The sequence below is a fragment of the Sander vitreus genome, chromosome 24 (genome assembly GCF_031162955.1).
Source record: "Sander vitreus isolate 19-12246 chromosome 24, sanVit1, whole genome shotgun sequence".
NCBI lineage: Eukaryota > Metazoa > Chordata > Actinopteri > Perciformes > Percidae > Sander > Sander vitreus.
This window is the reverse complement of record NC_135878.1, coordinates 139,252-155,144: the sequence shown is the minus strand read 5'-3', so window position 1 is coordinate 155,144 and position 15,893 is coordinate 139,252. Positions and strand designations below refer to the sequence as shown.

General features: G+C 42.0%; 1 protein-coding gene and 1 pseudogene across 1 annotated transcript in view; one reads left to right on the top strand and one right to left on the bottom strand.

Annotated features, from left to right (window-relative positions):
• LOC144512742 (beta-galactoside alpha-2,6-sialyltransferase 2-like) overlaps positions 1-15,893 on the top strand; it is a 37,908-nt gene that overhangs the window by 6,731 nt on the left and 15,284 nt on the right. The gene's annotated exons all lie outside the window — the stretch shown is intronic.
• Positions 86-8,718, bottom strand: LOC144513067 (opsin-3-like; annotated as a pseudogene).

Here is a 15,893-nt window from a genome sequence, read left to right as displayed (position 1 = left end):
TATTTTGTATATTTCTGTAAACGTGTCCGCTTTGGACTCACCGGATGACATCACAGCGGCGGCTCGGCGGCGTTTGTTTCGCCTGTCACAGCGGCGCTGGTTTCCTCTGCAGCGGCGGGGAATGTTGTCGTGGCGATGGCGGTGGGGGGGATGGGCGGCGGCGGCACAGACTCGGGCGGTTGAGCTGCACCACGGTGGTCTTTGACTGCACCGAGGTTGGAGCGTTCTCCGTCAGCGCGTGATTACATCCCAACAGCAGCAGGAAGCAGCGGTAGAACTGAAATCAATCAATAATCGTTATTAATCACCAGTTATTAATCACCAGAACAAACCAAACATCTGAGTTCAAAGACGATCCTGCTGACCTGAAATAAAAGTGTGTGTGTGTGTGTGTGTGTGTGCGCACGCACTTCAGAGCCTCTTCTATCTTTATTATACGGATCCCCAAAATATATATATATTTTTTTTAAGATGATTGATTATTTTATTATTTTTTATTTGATTTATTTTTTATTCAACATTTTTTTTATTTATTTTATTTTTTATTCAACATTTTTTTTATTTATTTTATTTTTTATTCAACATTTTTTTTATTTATTTTATTTGATTATTTTTATTCAACATTTATTTTTTATTTCATTTGATTATTTTTATTCAACATTTATTTTTATTTTATTTGATTATTTTTATTCCATTTATTTTCTCTGTCTTTTACATGTTTTAATGAAGGTATGTTTGTTCTCTGTGTGTGTGTGTGTGTGTGTGTGTCCTCTCTCCCAGGTATCGTGTTGATGATGTCACTGTGCAGTGAGGTCAGCGTGTACGAGTTCCTGCCGTCCGTAAGCGCCGGACCGACCGCTGTCATTACTACGAGTACTACCAGGACGCAGCGTGCACGCTGGGCGCGTACTCACCCGCTGCTGTACGAGAAGCTGCTGATCCAGAGGATCAACGCTGGGGGCGAGATCAGCTGACCGCCAAGGGGAAGGTCACGCTCAGCGGCTTCAGGACGCTCCGCTGTCCCACCCCGTCCCAGTTTAAAGGGTAATTTACAGGTTCTTTTCAACCTGGACTCTGTTTTGTCATGTTTTTTCTGTCAGTCAGCGTCCCACTAAAAGTTCTGTTGTTGCTGCTGACAGACTCAGATTATTATTCTAAGTGTCTGACAACATTATGAAAGGATCCCCTACAGAGATAGAGCTTTTAGTTAAAGAGGAAGATCCTTTTAGTTTAACATGAAACAGCCCCGAAATCACCATGACCAAACTACACCAGACTCCATGTAAATAATCAGGACTTTTAGCGTGTATAGAGCCAGCATATCTCCACCAGACTCCATGTAAATAATCAGGACTTTTATCATCGTAAAACACACTTCATTCAAAGTCGACAGAAACTAAATAAAACTATTAAAAGCCGTCTTGGTTCATCTTTCCACTGTTCCAACAATCACCACTCTGGTTTGGTTGAAATGAACCCTTAATTCACCCATTTACATGTGGAGATATGCTGGCTCTATACAAGCTAAAAGTCCTGATTATTTACATGGAGTCTGGTGGAGATATGCTGGCTCTATACAAGCTAAAAGTCCTGATTATTTACATGGAGTCTGGTGGGTTTGGTGATGGTGATTTCAGGGGCTGTTTGATGTTAAACTAAAAGGATCTTCCTCTTTAACTAAAAGGTCTATCTCTGTAGGGATCCATCCCATAATGTTGTCAGACACTTAGAATAATAATCTGAGTCTGTCAGCAGCAACAACAGGACTTTTAGTGGACGCTGACTGACAAAAAACTTGCTTAATATTTTACAAATGTCAAAGATTTTTGTTCCCATCAGTCATTTAGATACTAAAACATGAGAAAACAGGGTCCAGGTTGAAAAAAAACAAGTAACCCTTTAACAAGCATCGGAGTTTGGACTTTAGGTGGAAAATAAAGGTTTTTCCCCCAAAGAGTCTTGGTCTGTGAATGTCTCTTGTGCTGCATTCAGAAGCTGCTGGGAGATTTAAACTCCTAAAACGAAGTAAACATTACGCTGCCACGATTACTCCAACTAACAGCAACTATTTTTGTTATCAGTGAAGTCATTTTGTCAGTAAAAAAAAAAGTATTTTCTAATTTGCACTTAATAAAAAAAATAAAATAAATAATTATTTCTCATTTTTCACCGTATTTAATTCCTCAAAATGTTATTTTTGGCAGAATAAAAAAACTTGGGTGTCCGTTCACACCGGCTGTGTTTCCAACTGACAGCGTTTCACACGTTCGTTAACTCTGACTGAAAAGAGTTCATTATTATTTTTCTGTCTCTTTGTGAAACCAGGTGGCCGTCATAGTTATAAATAAACCCAGGGGCCCCTGAATGCATCGTTAGAGACTTGATACGTTGCCAACGTGTGTTCTGGGCGAGACAATTAACAACTCAGACGCTGTCAGGCGTTAAATGAAAGACCCATCTGCAGATTAAAAGCTCAAACCTGCTTCATAAAAGTCTGTTGAGTCGCTGTTCAACGTGAAACACAAATCTGAAGCTAACGGGATCCATCTTTTTGAGATTTAATCCGTCAACGTATTTGTGTTCAAAACAAACGGAGGTTTGGTGCTGTACGTTCATGGTTTTTTTATGTTTGGAGGAAAACTAAATAAACTGCCAGTTTGTAACACCTGTGTGTCAGACTTCACCTGTCCATACTTTAGTATCTACGTTAGCATCTACGTTTCAGTTTTCAGTTTATTTATAAAAGGGACAATGTGCTATTAAAACATAAATGTGACCATTTGATGCATTGCACCAGATTTAGCCTTTGGCTCATTTACATCTGTAGTCCCTCGAAAAACAAACACAAACACAACATCGCTTAATGACTAAAAATAAATAATATTTTACATTTCATATCACTTAGTCAGTTAGCATCTGCATTAGCATTTCTTTGGGTGTACTGTCTCTTTAAGAAGGATCTACATTATGAGTAGAGCACGTTTTATACTTGTGTACTTCAGTAATTTATTTACACATTTTAAAGAGATTGAGACTCCTGAAGTGTTGGTGTGTGCGTTATCATTTTTTGGAGTTTTTTTTGTATAATCTTAGCTTCATTTTTTTATTCATTTGTTTATTATGTAACTCTCTGATTTATTTTTATTTAAATTTTCTTTCATTTCACTTTGAAATTTGGGCTTTTGGAGCTTTTTTTTAATCACTTTTTTCTCAACTTAATTTTTTCATTTTTATTTTGAATATATTAACATATTTTTCTTTTTTATTTCATTTTTAAACATTTAAAAAAAGAAAAGAAATATTCTTTAGTTTAGATACAGAAAATATTTATCTTTTTTCTCAATTTCTCTGAAATCGTTTCCGGTGTTTTATTACTTTACTTCCTCTGATTTATTTTCGTTTTTATTTACAATTTATTGACTTATTTTGAAATATGGGCTTTTCTGCATTAATTAATTTTTCTCATTTTATATTTTCATACCATTTTCTGGACATCAGAGCCCAAACCAGCCACCCAGAACTCATCTGACTCACACCACCAGCTTTCACCCAATCCACCCCTCAGTCCTGAAACGGGCCCCTCCCTGGCATCACCCCCACCTACCTCCCCAGTCATCCTGGTCACCACGACCACCCAGTCCAGGGTACCTAAACATATCCCTACCCACTCAGACCGTTCCTCCCCCCCTCCCAAAAACGGGCTCAGAAAGTCACATGGTCACCCAGATCTTGACCTGTCCATATATGCAGCTTGCACCAATCCTACCCCTCACCCCTCAGAACAGGCATTCCTACTCCCCATTTCCCGTGAGAAACATACCCAGCTCAGGAAACTTAAACAGGTACCGACTGACCTGGAATCAACCCTCCTCCTCCATCCCAAGGGGGAGGGCCCTCTACCCTCCCTCACAACATCCGACTCACAAGGAAAGCCAATCACAATCACCCCCTCTCCACCAGTCCCTCATATCAAGAAGGCGGACACCCAACTGACAGACCATGTCCCAGCTCCCCACCCATTCTCCCCATGACCTCTCACAACATCATCATTGATGACCTCATTTCCCCTCTTCCCCAAACACACACAGGTGACGCTGGCATCCAGACCATAGACTATGTATATTAATGGACAGAGCATGTGTGACCCATTAGTTTGTGGAGATCTGCTTGAGGAGTCGTCCAGTTTGCCGTTACGGGCGCAGCCATCCTGGTTGGGGATGTGACGATTTTAGACGAGAGGGAGGAGAGAAAGAGGAGCCCTTACACTCTACGTTACACACTTTCACTTTCACTAAAACAACCCCTGCTTTATCGCTGATTTTAAAATCAACGAGACCATAAATCACTAAATGAACATCATTCTGTGTTGAAGAAGACTTCAAACTAGCGATTGAGACCATAAACTCATTATGAAAATGTTTACTGAGGTAATAAATCAAGAGAGAAGTGGGTCACTTTCTCATAGACGTCTACAGAAACTGCACATGTCGCCCCCTGCTGGAATTCAGACAGAATGCAGGTTTACATTTGCTGCCTCTAGGGTGGTCTAGGTCCAGGGTCGTCTAGCAGCTCTCCGTTGGCTTGCGAGCTGGAAAAACCGAACTCTGGTCAGGCCAATCACATTGTGTATAGAGTGGGTGGGCGGGGCTTATGCCTGCTGCTGCTGCTGGTGAACAGCGTCTCTGGAAGACTTGGAGTTCAGCTTTTCTTTGAGAAAAGAACAAAGAACGGCCCTGAAGTCATTCTTAAAAAAGGGAAGATGTGTTCGCAGTTTAAAGTGTAACCTATCAGCTAGCGTTGCTCTGATTGGTTGTAGCGCTATCCTATTGCGTGCAGAGGGAATCTGAAAGACAACCGTTGATCCCGCCTCTCAGATTGAGCCCAGCCAATGGGGAGTTCCCAGACCCAACATCTGGATGTGGGGCTGGCTCATCAGGCTAGGTTAAAAGGCACTTCTGCATTTGCAGCACTTGGCCGAACCCGATGCTTTGTCCATTAATATTATACAGTCTACGGTCCCGACGGCCACGTTTTTGGCAGGGCGGACTCCGGGAACCAGGATAGTGGTCTGTGATAGAAGGGTAACCTCCATGATGAAAGGGACTCAGAAGGCCAAAACTGCCCACCATGACAAAAACCCAATCTGAACCCTCATCACACTCGCCCTGCCCTGTTTCTCTGGATACCAGCGTCTCTGTTGTCCAGACTCACGTTTCTCCCTCCACTTCCTCCCTCCATACCTCTGTTCACATCCTCCAACCCACACACCACTTGGCTCGCCCACCAGGAAGGTCACTGATTGGTGGGCTTAATTCTCTCATTTTATTTTGTAACTTCCCTTCGTACTGACCTGTTTGTTCATGAGGATGTAGATGACGGGGTTGATGACGGTGCTGCTCTTGGCGAGGAGCGATGGGACGACGGTGGCGACGGGGCTGACGGCTCCTGGTCGGCCGAAGGTGGCTACCATGGCGACCACGCCGCACGGCAGCCAGCAGAGCAGGTAGCACACCACCGTGGTGAACACCATCGACAGGATGCGCAGCTCTCTGCGGCGGGCCGCTAAGCGCCGGACCTGACCCACCTGGCAGACAAAACACAGGTCAGAAACTCCTCACAGACAACACAGGGCCGAAACTCTCTCACAGACACAACACGGGGCAGAAACTGCCTCTCAGACACAACACGGGGCAGAAACTGCCTCTCAGACACAACACGGGCAGAAACTGCCTCACAGACACAACACGGGGCAGAAACTGCCTCTCAGACACAACACGGGGCAGAAACCCCTCACAGACACAACACGGGGCCGAAACTGCCTCTGAGACACAACACGGGGCAGAAACTCCCTCACAGACACAACACGGGACAGAAACTGCCTCTCAGACACAACACGGGGCAGAAACTGCCTCTCAGACACAATACGGGGCAGAAACTGCCTCACAGACACAACACGGGGCAGAAACTGCCTCTCAGACACAACACAGGGCAGATACTATAAGAGTATAAGATAATAGCGTGGTAATGAATAGAGACTGACGTGTTTGACGGCGTGCAGCAGGCGTCCGTAGCAGTACACCATGACGAGGACGGGAATGCCGAGGCAGAACACGAACAGACAGATGACGTACGAGTGTGAGGCGGCCGTGCGCTGCGTCCACGTCACCGAGCAGCTGGTCCCGGCGCCCTCCAGGCCGTAGCTGCTCCAGCCAATCAGCGGCGGCGCCGTCCACAGCAGCGAGTAGAGCCAGGTCCCGCCCACTGTCAGCAGCGGCTTCCTGTAGTCCGACACGCGTGCGTTGTACACCAGCAGCGTGCTGTAGCGCTCGTAGGACAGCACGGACAGGGACATCAGGGACACGATGCCTGCAGGGGACACAGGAAGAGGAGAGAAGATTTTCAGAATAAAAGACCCAATATTTTCAAAAAATGGAAATATTTTTTTAATTAAAAGATGTAATATTTTTAGACAATTATTCATAATGTTTTAAGAAAAGAAATCATAAGATTGTGAGAAAGAAAATCTGAAAATTTTGAGACAAAAGAATGGGAGATTGTCCTCTTGTTGACCTGCTGCCTCCAGCTGTATTCAAAACAAACATGGCGGCTTCAAGCTCCGTAAACTATATAGTCTAACCCCCGCCCCAAAAAAAACCCAGAGACATGTTGTGGTAACACTCCCCTTGCAGACACACACACACACACACACACACACACACACACACACACACACACACACACACACACACACACACACACACACACACACACACACACACACACACACACACACACACACACAGACAGACCTACACTGATTGTAGATACTGACCTGTAATCCTACATTGATTGTTCATATTGATCTGTAATCCTACATTGATTGTTCATATTGATCTATAATCCTACACTGATTGTTCATATTGATCTGTAATCCTACACTGATTGTTCATATTGATCTGTAATCGTATAAACAGGGAGTGTAGTGGCCGTAGATCAGTGGATGATGAGTCTTTGCTGTTTTAGAGAAAGTTGAGTTTGAGACAAAAGAATAGGAGATTGTCCTCTTATCCCTGAAATCAGACACCCTAACCCCCCCCAAAAAAACCCAGAGACATGTTGTGTTAACCCCATGCAGACACACGCACACAAACACACACAGACAGACAGACACACACACAAACACAGACAGAGACAGACACACACACACACAGACAGACAGAGAGACAGACACACACACAAACACAGACAGAGACAGACAGACACACACACAGACAGACAGAGACAGACAGACAGACAGCACACACACACACACACAAACCGAGACAGACAGACACACAGACAGACAGACAGACACACGAACAGAGACACAGACAGACACACCGAACAGAGACACAGACAGACACACACACACACACAGAGACACACAGACACACACACACCCCCAAAGAGAGAATAATATGAAATCTGTTAATAACTGGATGTGTAGCTGACTGATCTCTTGTGACTCGAGTCTCTTTGATCTTTTTTAATCCTGAAGATCTGCTTCATGGAGTCGGAGGAATCTCTTCACGTTGGGAGAAACAACGTTTGACGATTTATAACGATCGCTTTTACTGTTTCATGTTTAACAGAAATATCAGAAACTGCTTCTTCTTCTTCTTCTTCTTGTTCTGTCGACGACACGGAGAAACAAACCAGATAATAATCTCTCTTTCTGCTACTTTCTACTTCTGACAGTTGTACTACTTGTGTTTTGTATATTTTTAAGGCTTTTACTGTCTCTGTCTTTGTTTCTATGTAAAGTTCCTTTGAGTATCTTAATAAGTTATTATTATTATTATTATTATTATTATTATTATACTACATCTCTTTACTACATTACATTTATCTGACCGAACTAACAACTGAAGCTGCACACAGCTGGAATATTTTTTAGAAAAATATTCCAAAATTCGAAAATAAATCTGAATATTTTAGACAGAAAGTCAGAATATTTTTAAAGGAAAAAAGTCTTAATATTTGACTAAAATTCGTAATAGTTTTAGACAGAAAAGTTAGGAGTATTTGCCAAAAAATCTGATATTTTTTGCCAAAAAATCTGATATTTTTTTTGCCAAAAAATCTGATATTTTTTGCCAAAAAATCTGATATTTTTTGCCAAAAAATCTGATTATATGTAGAAAAAAAATCTGAATTTTTTTAGACTAAAACTCTAGAATATTTTAGACAATTCGCAATATTTTTGGATAAAAACTCGCAATATTTTTGATGAAGTCATTCTTAATATTTTCAGAAACTAAACCTCGTTGGAGCAGCAGCCTGCTGTGACGTCACCACGGTCCTCCAGAAGGTTTCCGTGACCCTAAACTCACCGAAGCAGGAGTTGACGAAGCCGTACCACATGCAGCCGTGGCGTCCGTACAGCCAGCGCGTGCAGGCTGGAGGCGAAGCTGAGCGTGGTGCCGCACACGCACACCAGCATGTCGCTGACGCTGATGTTGAGCAGCAGCATGTTGACCGGCGTGCGCAGCGTCTTGAAGCGGCAGAACAGAACCAGAACCAGCAGGTTGTTGAGGAAGCCGAGCACCATGATGGAGCCCAGGAACACCGAGACCACGCGGTGGCCGCCGAGCGACAGCCGCTCTAGCGGCGTGTCGCTCCAGGCCGCTCCTCGCTCAGGTTGGACGCCAGGTTGATGTCGCTCGCCTCTGAGAACATCGCGCGCTGTGGAGCGGGGAGACGGTCCTTTTGGGGGCAGGGTTTCCGTAAGGTCTTAAACAATCTAAAAAACAATCTAGGTCTTAAATCATTTTAAACAGGTCTTAAGTTTACAATGTTTTTTTATTTTGATTCTGTGGAGTTGTAGTTCTTTCTTTGCTAGTCCAAATAAGACTACAAATGGGACCAACATGCAACTTATTTTGCAGCTAAACAGCTTCTGTGTTATTGAGTCTCCTGATTGTACCACAGACGTAAAACAGATTGTATTCTTTAGCTAAGGGGAAGTGCAAGTTTAGATATACTCAGTGTGCTGACAACGTAGTCGAAGCCTACTGCTTCTTATGAGAGGAAAGGAATTCATTTTGTGACTTTACATTTCCTTTTTTATGTTGTAATAGGCCTTTAGGTCTTAAATTACATTCATAATGGTCTTAAAAACCCTTTGGGGGAAACAAAAACCCAACAGATGGCGTGTTGGAGTTCACATGCCAAGAGAAGAGTCTCCATCTGTTATTTTGTTTATAAAATGTCAGAAAATGGTTTCCTAAAGTCCCAAGATGACGTCCCTCAAATGTCTTGTTTTGTCCACAACTCAAAGATATTCAGACTGTCTCAGAGGAGAGAAGAAACTAGAACATATTCACATTTAACAAGCTGGAATCAAAGTCAGACTGACAGAGAAACTGAGAGGAAATAACACAAGGTTTAATTGTAAAACCCCTAAAGATTTGGGGTTTTGGAGAAAACATTGGGGGGGCTGGAGCCCCAGAAACCCCCCGCCTCACTCTGCCCCTGAGTCCAGACTGAGAGGAAAGGTGGTTTAGCTCCTTTTTTTTTATTTGGAGGAAAATCAAACCAACAGAAGCTTGTTTAGTTCACATGCTGAGGAGGAGCTGCGTCCTGCCGCGCCGCGCCGCCCGCAGCTGTCTGCGCCATCCTCTGCCGCAGCAGCGGCACCGCGCCGCGGGGACGGCAAGCCAGAAGAACCCGTGTAAAAGTGTTGAGTCTCGGGCGAAAAGGCGGACCGAGCGATCGCACTGTTGATCAATAAAAGAAGCAATAATCCTGTGATGATTTCCTCCCTCTTCTCCGTCCTCTCCTCGTGTGATAAGGGAGGTTTCTGTGACTGTCTCTCCGCGTGCAGCCGAACTAACTGACGCTCCGCTGCGCGCGCTCCGCTTTAAGTACGACTGATCGCGTCACTTCACGTCTCAAAAAACACGTCAGAAACCGCAGCTTCACAACACAAACACGTTTACAAGCAGCCTGTCACAGGAACTTTTCATTTTCTCCCCTTCCTCTGCTAAAGAACTGGTACACATGTTAAGTACAATTAAAGCTGACCCTAAGCTTTGTTGCCTTTACAAATGAATTAGTTTTTCATTTATAAAAAAAAAAAGAAAAAAAAAAAAGGTGGAACAATAAGTGTTTTTAAACGTGTTGATTTACTATATAAGTATATATTGATTAAAGCCCCCTCTCCCTTATTTAATTTAAGTTAATTTATAAGTTCATTTTAATTTCTTTAACAATATTTTTGTTCATTTCATTTCATATTATTTTTTTTACGTCCTATATTTTATTTTTATGCTGCTTGAAATTATTTGTAAAATGTTATATATATATTAAGTGATATAAAAATCAAAATATATATTTTTTTGTATTTGAAAGCATTGAATAAAAAATAAAATAAATAAAATAACAACATTTATTCCACTCACCGTTGATAGCAGCGTCACGTCGTCATGGCGACAGACTTGATTCGACTTCATGTAACCGTTGGACTTCCGCGCGAGATACCGGGATCTTTACATGCTGTCGATCTCTCTGGTTACTATGGTGACAAATGCAGAACACATGACCTAATCAGTTAAAACTGCGCGCGCCAACTTCTACTGTACACAAATAACATTAATATGCTAAACGGAAGTTAGCTTAACGTCTGCCGAAAATTAACGTTACAGCGACTAGCAACTGCTAACTCTTAAACACCCCTAAACAACTATATAAGGATATCAGTCCGTTGAATTAAATATGTTGACAGGTTGGGACAGACATTATAACATTGTAGGACACAAAAATATTAACAAAATGAGTCAAAAAGGTGAGAGGAGAAGGGGCACAATTTGGGATTTCGGCCACAGAAGAAATGAAGGAAGCTCTCTGTTTACATTCACTACATTTGTGTGCAATTATAGCAAAAAATAAACGAAAATATGATCCCACTATATTGACGTTTTTCATCCAGCCGCACCGGCTCCCTGAACAACACTAGGCCGACTACAGGGGCCTTCACCCCGGCCACACCTCTCCGTCTGACCCCCTCACGCCCCCCGGGCTCTGGAGCTCCCTGCCCCGACACATTCATACACAATAATAACATTTAAATCCGCCCGTCTCTGTCCCCCTTATGTCTCCATTTTTGTGACTGTTTTACCTGGATGAACATTGTGTTTAAGCCGTGTAAGGCGCCCTTAAATCATATTTATTATCTGTCGTTTCTGAGTGACGCTACATGTGTCTCCGTTCAAAAAAAGCCTAAAATAAGAAGATAGACGCGTCTCTTCGCGGCCTGTAAACGCTGTATTCTTTATGTGTGACATTAAGTGGTTCTTCTATCAGTTTAGTGATATAAAAATGTGAAATTAAGGAGACTTGCAGAGGTTGTTGTTCAGCGATGTCGGGGGTCTGCAGGTGTCTCTGATTGGACCTCAGCTCCGTGGTCACTTCCGTTCTGTTTTTACAACAGAGTGAGACCTCCCTGAAAACTACACTAACCGTCGGAATCCGTTTTACATTAATAATAACTTTATTTACATCAACATAACTTCATATACTTTATTTACAGCAATATAAGTTTATCACAACATAGCCTATGTTTATTTACAACATAACTTGCTGAGTGTGTTTGTGTGTGTTTCTGTGTGTGTGTGTGTGCTGTGTTTGTGTGTGTTTCTGTGTGTGTGTGTGTGTGTGTGTGTCTGTCTGTTTGTGTGTGTCTGTGTGTGTGTCTGTCTGTTTCTGTGTGTGTGTCTGTCTGTTTCTGTGTGTGTGTGTGTCTGTCTGTGTGTGTGTGTGTCTGTGTGTGTGTCTGTCTGTTTCTGTGTGTGTGTCTGTCTGTTTCTGTGTGTGTGTGTGTGGGTCTCTGTGTGTGTGTGTGTCTGTCTGTGTGTGTGTGTGTCTGTGTGTGTGTCTGTCTGTTTCTGTGTGTGTGTCTGTCTGTTTCTGTGTGTGTGTGTGTGTGTTTCTGTGTGTGTGGATCTCTGTGTGTGTGTGTGTGTGTGTGTGTGTGTGTGTGTGTGGGTCTCTGTGTGTGTGTGTGTGTGTTTCTGTGTGTGTGGATCTCTGTGTGTGGGTCTCTGTGTGTGTATAAATAGCTGCTGGCTCTAACACGCTGTCATTTATTTTCACACTAACTGGACCAGTGAGATTATTTTAGTTTCTGCCTCCAGAGCGGCTCAGCGGGAAGAAACATGTTAATTAGACTCCTCCTGGCTCCTGATTGGCTGCTGAAGCTGTGAGGTGGCAGCGGACAAATGATTGACAGTACCGATCGTTCTGATCCGTTCAGAAACCAGATTAGATGTCGGACTGAGTGGTTAGCTTAACAGAGACCATCCTCCCTGAAAAACGGCCACATAGGTCGTTTGTTGCAGCAGCATTACAACCCTATATATATATTTATGTATGAGGGTAACGTGATGCCAGGACTCAGAGTGACTGCTAGTCTCTCTGGTAAACTTACCGGGTTAAGATGAGTTCTTTTGGCGAATGAAAGGCTTGATCCCACCAAGTAGCTCATCCAATCAAATCCAAGCATTGACGTCAATGCTGCTGCCAGTTCTGCCGTTGTTTACCTTTTTTCTTCATCTTATAGTCCATAGAAATGGCAACGTCTGTAGCCTTTCTGACTGCAACTAGTGTTGCGACCACCAGCGCGGGTATAAATAGTTACGGCGACTCCATGATGTCACATTTGCACGCGCTAGGTTGGGAACGGCCAGTATAATTCACGCTTAAGAGCGCCAAAGGTTAGGGGGGGGATGGGTCAAACAAACACAGGACTTTCACCCAGGAGACTGGAGGTCATGTCCTGTTAGAAAAAGAAAAAAAAAGGAAACAGAGAGTTGTTTTAACTTTAGGGAACAAACGGAGCTACGTCACGTTCTGGGTCATCGTGGGTAACCTTCAGGAAGTGATGTCACGTCTGATTGTAACCCAAACCTCCATGTTTTCATCATCCTAACTCAGTAGTTTTGGTGTCTGAACCTAACCAGACTGGGACCGTTTCACCACGTTAACCACGTGTTAACCCGCCACCGTTCCCTTCTCTGGTTTAGATATGAGGATGTACTTCCTGCCGCCACTAGGGGGCGCTAACTTATGAAACGCTGCTGTGGATCGTATTAGAGGGGGGGGGGAACAAACGGCTGATATTGAGGTTTTGGAGGATCGGTTGGATCGTACCGTCGCGTCTGACCTGAAAGAACAAGAAGTGTGATTGAGGATTTTCAGAATAAAAGCTGCAGTCACAGAGAGTGTGAAGGTCAGGCTGACTGCAGCGCCCCTCAGGCTTCATCATCACCACCATCATCATCATCAGCCGATCTAAACTCTGCTGTCGTGTGTTTTTAAACCAGCTGAGGCGCCGCTCGTCACAGGAAGTGTGAAAACCCAAAGTGTGAACTTCCTGCAGGCAGATCTGAGAGCAGCTCCGTCTTTCACTCGACTTTGTCCTCGTCTGGATTAACGATAAGAAGAAATGTGTTAATAATAATAACAATAACGGTGTGGAAGCAGCAGCGACGTGTCTGAACATCAGCTGTTTCTCAGCGGGACGTTTTAATTGGTCTCTGGTGTGAAATCTGTCCCTGCAGCCAAACTCCATCACGTCGTCGTCGTCTTAAACGTTATCTCTGCACGGCTTCTGTTCCTAAATATAATGCAAGCCTTGTGTTGTCATTGGGTCAAATCTGACCCATTTTCAAAAAAGTTTCTATATCAGAAATTTGGGTTTTCTTTCACACAAATTGTCTAAATAAATAACGTGGATGGTTACGACGCTCCTCACAAGTTAAATAAATAATCAGTTCACTACTTTCATTGAATTTTGGTGTTTTAGTCAATTTTATAGCATTTGAAGACAAAAATGTCAAAAAGTGACAAATGTTAAAAAGTGACAAATGTCAAAAAGTGACACAAATGTCTAGTGACAAAAATTTTAAAGTGACAAAAAGTGACAAATGTTAAAAAGTGACAAATGTTAAAAAGTGACACAAATGTCTAGTGACAAAAATTTTAAAGTGACAAAAATGTCAAAAAGTGACAAAAATGTCAAAAAGTGACACAAATGTCAAGTGACAAATGTTAAAGTGACAAATGTTAAAAAGTGACAAATGTTCAAAAGTGACAAAAATGTTAAAAAGTGACAAATGTTAAAAAGTGACAAAAATGTCAAGTGACAAATGTTAAGTGACAAATGTTAAAAAGTGACAAAAATGTTAAAAGTGACAAAAATGTTAAAAAGTGACAAATGTTAAAAGTGACAAAAATGTCAAAAAGTGACAAAAATGTCAAAAAGTGACAAAAATGTCAAAAAGTGACAAAAATGTCAAAAAGTGACAAAAATGTCAAAAAGTGACAAATGTCAAAAAGTGACAAAAATGTCAAAAAGTGACAAAAATGTCAAAGTGACAAAAATGTCAAAGTGACAAAAATGTCAAAAAGTGACAAAAATGTCAAAAGTGACAAAAATGTTAAGTGGACAAAAATGTCAAAAAGTGACCAAAAATGTCAAAAAAAGTTTGGGAAAAACTTCAAAAGGCTCAGAAAAAGTCGACAAACGTAGATAAAAGTGACAAAAACATCGAGGGAAAACCACAAAAGTGTTGAAAAAGACGACCAAAACGTTGATAACTAACGTTGATAATTTTCATTTAAAATGTTGACTCAGAAAAACAAAAAGTTGAAGGTCGACGGGACCACAACACGAGGGTTAACTGCCGAATTACCCAAAAATAACCTGGATGATTCCACACAACGCGCTTCGCTAGTACAACAAAAGATCGGATCTCTACTTTCATTGAATTTTGGATGTTTTATTCAATTATTTTGCATTTGAAAACCTTTAATATTAGTCTAAACAATTCATACTTTCTGCTTTTTTTAACCATTGTGTTGTCGTCCCGTCGACAATGCAACTTTTAGGTTTTTAGGGTCAAAAATTAAAACATTTTTTCAATGTTTTGGACGTCTTTTTCGACACTTTTGTTGCTTTTCAACCGATGTTTTTGTCACTTTTTTCCAACGTTTTTTACTGCACCTTTTGATATTTTTGTGTGTTTTTTTCCCCACGTTTTGAAGCTTTTCCTGACATTTTAATCACTTATTTCAACCTTCTTTTTTTAATTTTTGGGGCTTTTCCCTTTATTAAGTAGTGACAGTAGAAGGACTCAGCCAACATGGGGCGAACGCTCTTACTGGCTGAGCCAGAGGCCGCCCCATCAACCTTCTTTTATAAACAAAAATGTAAAATGCTATGAAATCGAATAATCTGGTTGAGAGAAACCCACATTTCTGATTTAGAAACTTTTTGAAAATGGGTCAATTTAGACCCGAGGACAACAGGATTAGGTTAACTCAAGAATTAGGTTTAGTTTCCTACAAATGAGATTTATTGACCATGAATTCCAAAAAAAAACTATTAAATAAACTAGTAATAAGTTGGTGTTAGTGGTGTTTATACACGGAAGTGAAAAGAAGTGTTAAACGTCCAAAAACGCGAAAACATTGAAAAAAGGGCCACAAGTGTATAAGTGAAAATGTGGATGATGTACGGCCGAATGGAAGACAACAGGAGGGTTAAGACACATTTTGCCACTCAGAATCCTAAGTTCTGTTAGTCGTGAAGGTGCTGCAGAGTTTACGGACAAACACGATGAAGTAAATCCAGTGAAGAATATCTGACTGATTATTAATGTTACCTGTGGAGCTGCAGCAGCTTCATGGACTCCTTCAGGGCAGATGTTTTTCCAGATGTAACTGACTCGGCTTCTGCTATTTGAAAAGTACTGAAACTCGTAATTACAACAACTCTGAAGTGACATGAACGCAGCATAAGACACAGCTTTGAGCTAAATGCTAATCGTGACCATGAGAGCTGAAATTAATCA